General features: G+C 38.6%; 1 protein-coding gene across 7 annotated transcripts in view; it reads right to left on the bottom strand.

Annotated features, from left to right (window-relative positions):
• ABCB11 (ATP binding cassette subfamily B member 11) overlaps nucleotides 1-13,622 on the bottom strand; it is a 141,932-nt gene that overhangs the window by 98,754 nt on the left and 29,556 nt on the right. Inside the window, exon 2 of one of the 7 annotated variants that reach the window (XM_074399534.1) lies at nucleotides 1,398-1,581. The exons of the other annotated variants lie outside the window; for them this stretch is intronic. The gene's annotated coding sequence lies outside the window, so the exon portion shown is untranslated. The remainder of the gene's footprint in view (nucleotides 1-1,397; nucleotides 1,582-13,622) is intronic. 7 annotated transcript variants of the gene reach the window in all.

The raw sequence follows: 13,622 nt of genomic DNA, 5'->3' as shown, positions 1-13,622 counted from the left end.
AGTCCATGATTCATTTGAGCTAACTTTTGTGTAACTTCATTTTTTTTTTTGCTTATGGATGTCCAATTGCTCTACAACCATTTGATGAAAAGCTTCTTTCCCCCACTGAACTGTTCTTCCACTTTAGTCAAATATCAGTTGGGCATATTTGTGTGGGTCTATTTCTGAGTTCTCTATTCTGTTCCATTGATCTATATGTCTAACCTCTGTAAATACCACACATCCCTGACTGCATTAGCTATAAAATATGTCTTGAAATTGGGTAGACTGATTCTTCTCACTTTATTATTCTTTTTCAAAATTGTTTTAGCTATTCTAGTTCTTTTGCATTTTCATAAACATTTTAGGGTAATCAGCTACATCTGCAAAAATCTTGTTTATATTTGGATATGTTAGGGCTTAAATATGTCATTTGATTTCTTGTTTTCTATTTTTTCTGTTATTTCTGTGTTTGCTTTCTCTTATCTTCCTATGGGCTGCTTGAACATTTTTTAGAATTCAGTTTTGATTTATCTATAGTGTTTTTAAGTGTCTCTCTTTGCATAGGTTTTTTAGTGGTTGCTCTAGGAAATATGTTATAGATACATGACTTTTCACAGTCTACTAGTGGTGTCATTTTACCAATTCAAGTGAAATATAGAAAGATTACCCCCCATTACAGACCTCTACTCTCCTTTGTTAATAATCTAAGTGTCTTGACTATTTCCAAATTAAACACACATCAGATAGTGTCATAATAGGATCATATCACAGTGTTAGGGTTTTTGCTTCTACAAAACATGATACAGAAAACTCAAGAGAAGGAAGGTCTATTGCATTTACTCATGGTTCTGTTACTATGCACTTTCTTCCTGATGTCTAGGACTTTTGTAATTTCCTTTCTACTTGAAGAACTTTTTTATTCTTTTGAGGTAAGCCAGCTGGTGACAAATTCTTAATTTATTTCATCTAAATATATCTTGATTTCCCCTTCCGTGAGGGTGGTGGCAATGTTTTGACTCTCTCACCCCAACCCAGCAGGTTACCGAAGAGATGCCTTATTATACTGGGGGTGATTTAGTCTCTCACATATTCTCCCTTGACACCAGGGGGTGGTGAGGGAGTGTTACAAGAGGGCCTCATTACCACCTAGCAAGTGTAGAAGCCTATGCTCCCAACTCAACCTTTGCTGGCATGGGTGAGAGCGAAGCCACCATTTTCTCCTGTGGTGTTTGGCTGGAGTAGAGCAGTTACTGCTTAAAAGCTTTCTACTAGGCTTTCTCTTTCTGACCCACTATCTAGAAACAGCAGGATTTTGTTGAGTGTTTTTGGTCTGCACTCATTGGGGATTCCAGTTTGCCAGCTTTTTCAACACTTAATCTAGTATATATTAGGCATAACAAACCAGGGGAACTTACCAACATGTTACTACTTGGCTCCTGAGGGCTCTAGCCAGTTGGCCTTTTTTCCTCCACTTTTCAGAATGTTATGCTTGTTTTATATGTAATGAATTAAGCAGTACAATCAAAAGATAGAGATTGTCAGGCTGTGTAAACAAACAAGATCCAATTCTGTACTGCCTACAGGAGACACACTTTAGATCTAAAAATACAAACAGGTTGAAACAAAAAGATCGAAAAAAAGATCATTTCAAAAAGCAACCATAAGAAACCAGGAGTGGTTATACTAATATCAGACAAAATAGACTTTAAAAACTCGTTACTTGAGATGAAAATCATTTTATAAAGATAAAGGATCAATTCATTATGAAGGGATAACATTTATGAAGATATATGCACCAAAAAAGAGCCCCCAAAACACACGAAGCAAAGCCTGACAGATTTGAGGGAAGACATAGATAGTTCAGCAATGATAGTCAGAAATTTCAATTGCACACTTCCAATATTGGAGAAAACAGGTAGAAGATCAACAGGAATAGAAGATTTGAAAAACAGTATAAACCAACTAGACCTAACAGAGATCTTTAGAACACTCCACCCAGCAATAGCAGAATACACATCCCTCTCAATTGCATATGAAACATTTTCCAAGGCAGACACATGCTAGGTCATAAAATAAGCTTCAATAAGTTTCGAAGAATTAAAATCACATAAAATATATTCTCTGACTATGATGGAGTGAAACTTGAAATTAATAATGAAAATATTTGGGAATTTCACATACATGTGGAAACAAAATAATATACTCAGAAATAAACAATGGGTCAAAAAATTACAAGAGAAACTAGAAAATAATCTGAGATAAATGAAAATGAAAATTCAACATTAAAAAACTTATGGGATGCAGCTAAAGCAATTCTTAGAAGGAAATTTGTAGTTTTAATGGTCTGTGTTAAACAAAATCTTAAATCAATAATTCAACATCTCATTTTAAGACACTGGAGATAAAAAAGCAAACTAAGACTTAAATAAGCAGAAGGAGAAAAATAGTAAAGAGTAGCGTGGAAATAAATAAAGAAGAGATTAGAAAAATGATAAAGAAAATAGAGAACAATAGAAAAACAATAGAGAAAATAAAAAGGACGAAATATGATTCTTCAAAAAGATGAACAAAAACAACAAATCTTTAGCTAGACTGACCGGAAAGAAAGAAGACTCAAATAACTAAAATCAGAAATGAAAAGAAACATCACTATTGACCTTACAGTAATAAAAAATATAAACAAATACTTAGGACATTTGTATGCTCATCTATTAGATAACAGATGAAATGGACAAGCTCCTAAAAAGTACAAACTACTGAAATCAACTAAAAAAAAAAAAATAGGAAAAAGACCTAAATAGAAATTTCTCAAAAGAAGATATACCAATGGCCAACAGGTATATGAAAAGATGATAAACAGCACCAATTATGAGGGAAATGCAATCAAAACCATGGGATAGCTCCTCATACCTTTTAGAATGACTATTATCAAAAAGAAGAAAAATATCAAGTGTTAGCAAGAATGTGGAAAAAAGGGAACCCTTGTACACTGTTGGTGGGAATGCAAATTAGTACAGCCATTATGGAAAAATGTATGTAGTTTCCTCAAAAAGTCAGAACTACTATTTAACCCAGCAATCTTACAATGGGTATATATCCAAGGAAAATGAAACCAATATGTGAAAGAGATATCTACATTCCCATGCACATTGCAGCATTATTCACGATAGCCACCTATGTGTCCATCAACAAATGAGTGGATAAAGAAAATGTGGTTCATATAGACAATGGAATATTATTCAGCCTCAAAAAAAAAATTCTGTCATTTGCAACAACACAGATGTACCTCAAGGATATCATGTTAAGTGAAATAAACTAGGCACAGAAAGACAAATGTAGTGTAATCTTACTTAAATGTGGTATCTAAAAAATTTGAATTCATAGAAGCAGAGAGTAGAATGGTAGTTACCAAGAGCTAGAGGTAGGGAGATTAAGGAGATGGTTAAAAAACACAAAATTTCAATTAGGAGGAATAAGTTCAAGAAATCTACTCTGCTGACTTGAGTTAGTAATAATGTTTTGTATACTTGAAAATTACTGAAAGAGTAGATTTTTATTTTTTGTTTTATAATGTACTTTTTATTATTTTACAAATTTTTAAATTTTTATTTCAATAGGTTTTTGGGGAACAGGTGGTATCTGGTTGCATGAATAAGTTCTTTGGTGGTGATTTCTGAGATTTTGGTGCACCCATCATCCAAGCAGTGTATACTGCACCCAATATGTACTCTTTTATTCCTTGCTATCCACCCTTTTCCCCAAAACCCCAAAGTCCAATGTATCATTCTCATGCCTTTGTGTCCTTATAGCTTAGCTCCTATCTATAAGTGAGAACATATACTGTTTAGTTTTCCATTCCTGAGTTACCTTACTTAGAATAATAGTCTCCAATTCCATCCAGGTTGCTGCAAATGCCATTAATGTGTTCCTTTTCATGGCTGATTAGTATTCCATGGTATACATAGATACACCAAGTTTTTCTTATCCACTTGTTGACTGATGGGCATTTGAGCTGATTCAATATTTTTCAATTGCAATTTCTGCCGCTATACACATACATGTACAAGTATCTTTTTTGTATATTGACTTCATTTCTCTGGGTACATGCCTATTAACAGTAGTGGGATTGCTGGATCAAACAGTGGATCTACTTTTACTTCTCCAAGGAATCACACACTGTTTTCCATAGTGGTTGTGTAAAAGTGTTCCCTTTTCACCATATTCATGCCAACATCTATTCTTTTTTGAATTATTTATTATAGCCATTCTTGCCGGAGTGAGGTGATATCACATTGTAGCTCTGATTTGCATTTTTCTGATTTGCTTGGTAGTGGCAAATTCCCTCAGCATTTGTTTGTTTGGAAAAGACTGTATCTTTCCTTATGAAGCTTAGTTTTCCTGTATATGAAATTCTTGGCTGATAATTGCTTTGTTTAAGGGGGCTAAAAATAGGATCCCAATCCCTTCAAGCTTCTAGGGTTTCTGCTGAGTAATCTGATTTTTTTATTTGTTTTGTTTTATTTATTTTTATTATATTTTAAGTTCTGGGGTACATGTGCAGCTTGTGCAGGATTGTTACATAGATATACAAGAGACTGAAGATCCACTCAAGAAAATAAAATGAGAAGGCAAGATTAGAGAAAAAAGAGTGAAAAGAAATGAACAAAGCCTCCAAAAAATATGGGATTATATAAAAAGACCAAACCTACATTTGGTCAGTGCACCTGAATGTGATGGGGAGAATGAAACCAAGTTGGAAAACATTCTTCAACATACTATCCAGGAGAACTTTCCCAACCTAGCAAAGCAGGCCAACATTCAAATTCAGGAAATACAGAGAATACCACAAAGATATTCCTCAAGAAGAGCAACCCCAAGGCATGTAGTCATCAGATTCACCAGGGTTGAAATGAAGGAAAAAATGCTAAGGGCAGCCAGAGAGAAAGGTCAGGTTACCCACAAAGGGAAGCCCACCAGACTCACAGTAGATCTCTCAGCAGAAACCCAACAAGTCAGAAGAGAGTGGGGGCCAATATTCAACATCCTTAAAGAAAAGAATTTTCAGTCCAGAATTTCATATCCAGCCAAACTCAGCTTCCTAAGTGAAGGCAAAATAAAATCCTTTGCAGACAAGCAAATGCTGAGAGATTTCATCACCACCAGGCCTGCCTTATAAGAGCTCCTGAAGGAAGCAATAAACACGGAAAGAAGCAACCGGTACCAACGCCGCAAAACGAATTATAAAGACCATCAACACAATGAAGAAACTGCATCAACTAATGGGCAAAACAACAAGCTAGCATCAAAATGGCAGGATCAAATTCACACATAACAATATTAACCCTAAATGTAAATGGGCTAAATGTCCCAATCAAAAGACACAGACTGGCAAATTTGATACAGTCAAGACTCATTTGTGTGCTGTATTCAGGAGACCCATCACATGTGCAAAGATACACATAGGCTCAAAATAAAGAGAAATCTATTATTGATCTGATAGGTTTTCCTTTATAGGTTACCTGGTGCCTTTGCCTCACAGCTCTTAAGATTCTTTCCTTTATTCTGACTTTAGATAACCTGATGACTACGTGTCTCGGTGATGATCTTTTTGCAATGAATTTCCCAGATGTTCTCTGAGCTTCTTGTATGTGGATGCCTACATCTCTAGACAGGAGATCTTCCTCTAGCAAGGCCAGGGAAGTTTTTCTTGATGATTCCTTCACATATGTTTTCCAAACTTTTAGATTTCTCTTCTTCCTTGAGAATGCCAATTATTATTAGGTTTGGTCATTTAACAGAGTCCCAAACTTCTTGGATGCTTTTTTTGTTTTGTAAATTGTTTTTTCTTTGTCTTTAATGGATTGGGATAATTTGAAAGCTTTGTCTTCAACCTCTGAAGTTCATTCTTCTGCTTATTTGATTCTATTGCTGAGAATTTCCAGTACATTTTGCATTTCTCTAAGTGTGTCCTTGATTTCCAGAAGTTGTGATTGTTTTTTATTTATGCTATCTATTTCACTGAAGAATTTTCCTTTCATATCTGGTATCATGTTTGTTATTTCCTTCAGCTGGACTTCACCTTTCTCTGGTGCTTCCTTGATTAGCTTAATAATCAACTTTCTAAATTCTTTTTCTGGCAATTCAGAGATTTCATCTTGGTTTAAATCCATTGCTGGTGAGATGGTATGATCTTCCAGGAGTGTTAAATAACTTTGTTTTGTCATATTACCAAAATTGCTTTTCTGGTTCCTTCTCATTTGGGTAGACTAGGTCAGAGGGAAGATCTGGGATTCATAGGCTGTTGTTCAAATTCCTTTGTCCCACAGGGTGCTCCCTTGATGTAGTGTTCTCTGCCTTCTCCTGTGAATGGGGCTTCCTTTCATCCTTACTGATGAGCCAAATGGTAGTGATTGTTTTTGCTCTTCTGGGTCTAGCCACCCAGCAGAGTTACTAGGCTCTGGGCTGATACTGGCAAGTGTCTGCAGAGTCCTGTGATGTGATCTGTCTTCATTTCTTGCAGCTGTGGATACCAGCACCTGCTCCCGGTGGAGGCAGCAGGGGAGTGAAATGCGCTCTGTGAGAGTCTTCTGTTGTGTTTTTGTTTAGTGCACTGGTTTTGTGTAGGTTGGCCTCCAGCTAGGAGGTGACACTTTCAAGAGTGCATCAACTGTGGTCCTATAGGGAGGATGCAAACTTGCCCTTGGGACACCAGGTTAAGTATTCAGGTTTCTCAAGCAGTGGACAGGGCCACAGAGTTCCCAAGATAATTTGGCCTTTTTCTTTGGCTACCAGGACAGATAGACAAAGACCACCAGGTAGAGGCAGGGATAGGTGTGTCTGAGCTCAGCCTCTCCTTGGGCAGGGTTTACTGCAGCTGCTATGGGGGGTAGGAGTGTGGTTCCAAGTCCATTGGAGTTACATTCCCAGGAGGATTATGGCTGCCTTTGCTGAGTTATACAGGTTACCAGGGAAGTAGAGGAAAGCTGGCAGTCACAGGCCTCACCCTGCTCCCACTCAGCCCACAGTCCTAGAAGACTGGTCAAACACCCACTGTGCCCCTGACAGTAGCACTGAATCAACTTCCAGGCAGCCAGTGACCAGGGCTGAAAACTTGCCCCAGACCACAAGCCTCCCCATTGAGAAAGCAAGCAGACTCAGGTTTCTGGCATCCTAGCAAGCCTACAGCCAAGAGTGGATTTTTAGTATTTTTCTCACATAAAAAGATAAGTGTGTGAAGTATCAAATATATTAATTAGCTCAAGTTAGCCATTCCACAAGGTATACATATTTCAAAACATCTTGCTGTACACCACAAATGTATATAATTTTTATTTGCCAAATTAAATAATTTTTGAAAGAAACAGAAAATCAGAGTGGACCTATAACAACTAAAGAGATTGAATCAGCAATCAAAAACTTTCAACAAAGAAAAGTCTAAGATGAGATGACTTCACTGAAGAATTCTACAAAACATTTAAAGAACTAATACCAATTCTTTACAAACTCTTCAAAAAACAGAATGGAAGGGAACCCTGTCAAAATATCAGGCCAGAATTATCTGATACCAAAAGTAGACAAAGACATTATAAGTAATGAAAACACTTATATATTATATCTTTTATTAATATAGACACAAAAATCTTCACTAAATACAAACAAATTGAATTCTGTAGCATAATAAAATGATTACTCATTATTACCTGGTGAGATTTATTCCAGGAGTGCAAAGGTAATTTAACATATGAAAATACACTGATGGCAAGGCACAGTGGCTCACGCCTGTAATCCCAACAGTTTGGGAGGCTGAGACAGGTGGATCACCTGAGGTTGGGAGTTTGAGACCAGCCTGACCAACACGGTGAAACTCTGTCTCTACTAATAATACAAAAATTAGCTGGGTGTGGTGGTGCAATCCTGTAGTCTCAGCTACTTGGGAGGCTGAGGCACAAGAATCGCTTGAACCCAGGAGGCCGAGGTGGCAGTGAGCCGAGTTAATGCTATTGCACTCCAGCCTGGACAACAAGAGTGAAACTCCATCTTAAAAAAAATACATTAATGTAATATACCATATTAATATTATAATGGGCAAAACTACATGATCATCTTAATAGATGTAGATGAAGCACATAACTAAATTTAACATTCCTTAATAATTAGAACACTCAACAAACTAAGATTAGAAGGGAACTTCCTGAAAATAATAAAGGACAGTTATGAAAAAGTCATAGCTAATGTCATACTCAATGGTGAAAGACTGAATGCCTCCTCCCTAAGATAGGAATTAGACAGGGATGCATACTGTCACCACTTCTACTCAACATTGTACTGGAGATTTGGGCCAACACAATTAGGCAAGAACATTTTAGAAAAAAAAAAAAAAAGACAGATAGATCAGAATGGAAAAAGTATAGTCATTGCTATTTGCAGATGACATGGTCTTGTATAAAAAACCTTAAAGAGCCTGCTAAAAAACTGTTAAACTAATAAGTAGTTCAGCTAGGTTTAGAAGAAAATATCAATATACCAAAAAAATGTATTTTGATATAGTTGCAATAAGCAAATTGAAAATAAAATTAAGAAAACAATTCCATTTATAACATCAAAAATAAAACACTTAATCAATTTAACAAAAAATTGTAAAATTTATATTCTAAAAACTATAAAACCTTGTTAAATAAATTAAAGAAGGCCCAAATGAATGGATCATGAATCAGAAGACTTAACATTGTTAAGATGGCAATATTTCTTAAATTGATTTACAGATTCAATGCAATTCCTAGCATTCTAACTGACTTCTTTGCAGACGTTAAACAATTTATATGGAAATCCAAGAGACCTAGAATACACACTCCCTAGTACTAGACTCACACTTTTTGATTCCAAAAGTTACTATAATGCAACAGTAATCAAAACAGTGTGTTACTGGCATAAAGATAAATGTGTAGGTCAATGGGATAGCATAAAGAGTCCACAATAAACCCTCTTATTTAACAGTAAATTGATTTTGATAAGGATTCTGAGACTATTCAATGGGGGGAAAATAGTCTTTCCAACAAATGGTGCTGAGGCAACTGGCTATCCATGCAGACAGGAATCAATTTGGAGCCCTACTTCACCCGTACAAAAATATACTCAATTCACTCAAAGTGGATCATAGACTAACCATAAGAATGTACTAGTTCATTCTCATACTGCTATAAAGAAATACCTGAGACTGAGTAACTTATAAAGAAAAGAGGTTTAATGGGTTCACAATTCTGCAGGCTGTACAGAAAGCATGGTAGCATCTGCTCAGTTTCTGGGGAGGCCTTAGGAAACTTACACTAATGGTGAAAGGTGAAGGGAAAGCTGGCATTTCACATGGCCAAAGCAGGAGGAAGAGAGAGAAGGGGAAGTGCTACATATCTTTAAATAACCAGATCTCATGAGAACTCACTATTGTGACAACAGCACCCAGAAGGATGGTATTAAACCATGAATAACTGTCCCCATGATCCAGTCACCTCCCAGGATGCCCCATCTCCAACTCTGGGTATTATAATTTGACATGAAATTTAGTGGGGACACAGATCCAAACCTTATCAAAGAGAAAACTATAAAACTCTTAAAAGAAAACATAGGTGTAATGTTCATGATCTTGGATTTGGCAATGGTTTCTCAGATATGACACTAATTCAGAAGCAACAAAAGAATAAAGTAGACATCACCAAAATTAAACACTTTAGTGCTTCAAAGATAATTATCAAGAAGTTAGAAAGATAACCCAAAGAATGAGAGGAATTGTTTGCAAATTGTATCTCTGATAAGGGACTTATATCTAGAATATATAAAGAATTCCTACGGCTCAATAATAAATAGGCATATGTCCCAGTTTTTAAAAGGGATGAATAAATATTTTGTTATATTATTTATTTCCAAATAAAAGATCTGAATACATATTTTTTGAAGAAGATGTGCAAATGGCCAACAAGCACCTAAAAAGAAGCCCAACATAGCTAGTCCTCAGATGAATGCAAATCAAAACCACAATGAGATGCTGCTTCACAATCCCCAAGATGGCTACTGCATTGGTTTCTTATGACTTGTGTAACAATGATCACAATTAAAACAAGAGAAATGTATTCCCTTACATGCCCGAAATCAGCTTTGCTGGGTGGAAATCAAGGGGCTGACAGGGCTGTGTTCCCCCCTAAGGCTCTAGGGGAGAAATTTCTCCTTTCTTCTTCCACCTCTTGATAGCTGCTCGCATTCCTCAGCTGTGACAATGTCATTCCATCCTTTTTTTCTGTACAGGTATTGATCGACTTATGACCTATGCAACTTACGACCATTTGACTTTATGACTGCAATCGCTAGCCACGACTGCTCCGTGTCTGGCAGTGCAAACGTTGCCCAGCTGGGCGTACCACAGTGCGGACCAGCTTCCGGCAGCACTACCATCTCCGTGTGCACCATTTCAACTGTTATCCCAGACTCGGTACAGCAATTTGTGTTCTGTGTCTTGGATATTTTTCGTCAAACCCCTCCCAAGATGTCTACCAAGAGGAAATTATCTTTGTCTACGCCTCAGCCTGCCAAGAAGGAAAGAAAGGCCATTGATCTTGACACAAAAATGAAAGTAATTAAGCAGCACGAAGGAGGAAAGAAAGTGAATGTGATCGCACTTGATACAAAGTTATCACACTCGACTGTGTCGACGATTTTGAAAGATAAAGAAAGAATTCGTGAAGCTGTGAAAGGTTCTGCACCCATGCGATCAACAGTTATAACAAAGCAACGAAGTGGGCCCATCCACAAAATGGAGAAATTGCTATATATTTGGATGGAAGATCAAATTCAAAAATGGACACCATTAAGTTTTTTACCTCTCGCTGATGAAGGCGAGAAGTCTATTTCAGACTCTGAAGGAGCATGCTGGAGAAGATTACAGTCAAGAATTTGTAGCAAGCACTGGCTGGTTCCAGAGATTCAAGAAAAGATTCCAAATGCATAGTGTTCGAGTGACTGGAGAAGCAGCGAGTGCAGATGAGGAAGGAGCAGGTAAGTTTGTTGATAGTCTGGATGAATTAATTACAGATGAGGGATATCTAGCAGAACAGATTTTCAATGTTGATTTACTTATAAATGAAGAGCTAATAGAACTGGAAGAAGAAAGAGTGGTGGAAGAAGAAAAAAGAGAAGCAGAGAAAGAAGAGGAGGAGCCAGAAAGAAAGTTCACCACTAAGAGACTATCAGACGGTTTATCTTTACTGAATAAACTTCTTATACATTTCGAAGCAATGGACCCAAACATCGAACGATTTGCAAGGATTGAACGGATGGCGCACAATGTGTTTCGTCCGTATCGTGAAATTTATGAAGAAAAAAAGAAACATACAATTCAGACAAAGCTCACCATGTTTATGAAAAAAACCAACTCTGGTAACCCCAAGTTGCCTCAGATGACTACATCAACGATCAGCAGCCAAGCACCAGCGGCCAATAAAATGTTTCGTACACGCTTATATATTTCGATATGTTTTGCAATTGGGAAAATGTTTCCTATGGTATTTTGTACACCTGTATTTTATATTTTTGTAGGCACCTGTATTTTGTAATTTTGTATGTTTTGCAAATATTAAACCAGTTGTACTGGTAATGCAGGGTTTTACTTAAACCTGACGAATATAAAAATACAGTAAGAAACAAAATGGTGGGAATGCTGGGAAGATGGCCACCTAAGAACAGCTCAGGACTTCAGCTCCCAGTGAAAGTACAGAGGGTGAGTGGATGCCGCATTTCCAGATGAACTCTTATTGCCCACAGACCAGGAGATACCCAGGCAGAGGGGTCGCCAGCGTCGCAATCCCAGCCGGTGCGGCTGTTTTGGCCCCCGCGGGGCTGATTCCACCCGCGCGGCTGCTGTGACCATGCCCTGTTGCTGCGGTTCTCCATACAAAAGCCACTGGTCTGGGAGCCCTCTTAGCTGGTGATCAGAGCCCTAAGACGGCAGAGTTGCCCATTCATCTGAAATAGCAAGCCAGGCCAGGAGATTCCTAGCAAAAAATCCGCCAGGAGCTGGCGCCGCAGTTCGAGCCGACTCCGTGAGTCGCAGCATGGGAGATCCCGGCGCCTTTTCAACAAGCGACCGGAACGCGGGATCGTTCAACTTAAAAGAAAAGACTCTGAGTCAGGGAGCCAGGTGATCAGGCTTGGTTGGTCCCACCCCTCCACCCCCAACAACAATGAAAACAAAAACAGTAATTGGAAACCCTCTGGGTTGAGCCCTTCAAACCAAGCACAGCTGAACCGGGAAAGGTCCGGCTCCATGGGGGAGGGGCTTCCGCCATTACTGAGACTCTCCACCGATAGGGAGGCAGGCTGCCGTTGCCGAGGCAACCCACCGTTGCCGAGGCAACCTGCCACAACAGAGAGAATCTGCCATAACAGAGGCAGGGCCACCATTGCTGAGAGAGTTCTAACTACGCCCATATAAACAGGACTGCAGGGAACAGCTCAGGGCAGCTGGGCGGAGCCCACAGCAGCTCAGCAAAGCCCCTGCGGGCAGGCAGTGGCTAGGCATGCTGCAAGCTGGGCGGGTCAGACCTGAAAGAAAAATCAAAAAAGGCAGTAGTGCAACGGAAACTCATAAAGCTCCAACTCCCTGGGACAGAGACAGACAACAGGTGGATAAACCCACAAAAATGGGAAGAAACCAGCGCAAAAAGGATGAAAACTCCCGAAACCAGAACACCTCTCCTCCTAAAAGTGATCACAACTCCTCACCAGCAAGGGAACCAGACCGGATGGAGAAGGAGGGTGATGAAATGACAGAATCAGACTTCAGAAGGTGGGTAGTAAGAAACTACAGTGAGCTAAAAGAACATGTACTAACCCAACGCAAAGAAAAGAGGAACCTTGAAAAAAGATTGGACGAACTGCTGACGAGAATGGACAGCATAGAGAGGAGTATAAGTGAATTGGTGGAGCTGAAAAACGCCACACGAGAACTTCGTGAAGCATGCACAAGCTTCAACAGCCGAATTGACCAAGCAGAAGAAAGGATATCAGAGGTCGAAGATCAACTCAATGAAATAAAAAGAGAAGGCAAGAACAGAGAAAAAAGCGCAAAAAGGAATGAACAAAATCTTCAAGAAATGTGGGACTATGTGAAAAGACCTAATCTACGTCTGATAGGTGTACCTGAATGTGATGAAGAGAATGAATCCAAGCTGGAAAATACTCTTCAGGATATTATCCGGGAAAACTTCCCCAACCTAGCAAGGCAGACCAATATTCAAATCCAGGAAATACAGAGAACACCACAAAGATATTCCTCAAGAAGAGCAACCCCAAGGCACATAATCGTCAGATTCACCAGGGTTGAAATGAAAGAGAAAATGCTAAGGGCAGCCAGAGAGAAAGGTCGGGTTACCCACAAAGGGCAGCCCATTAGACTCACAGCAGATCTCTCAGCAGAAACCCTACAAGCCAGAAGAGATTGGGGGCCAATATTCAACATCCTTAAAGAAAAGAACTTTCAACCCAGACTCTCCTATCCAGCCAAACTAACCTTCATAAGTGAAGGAAAAATAAAATCCTTTGTGAACAAGCAAGCACTCAGAGATTTCATCACCACCAAACCTGCTCTACAAGAACTC

Source organism: Saimiri boliviensis, chromosome 5, assembly GCF_048565385.1.
Source record: "Saimiri boliviensis isolate mSaiBol1 chromosome 5, mSaiBol1.pri, whole genome shotgun sequence".
Classification (NCBI taxonomy): Eukaryota; Metazoa; Chordata; class Mammalia; order Primates; family Cebidae; genus Saimiri; species Saimiri boliviensis.
This window is presented reverse-complemented; position numbering and strand designations above follow the sequence as displayed.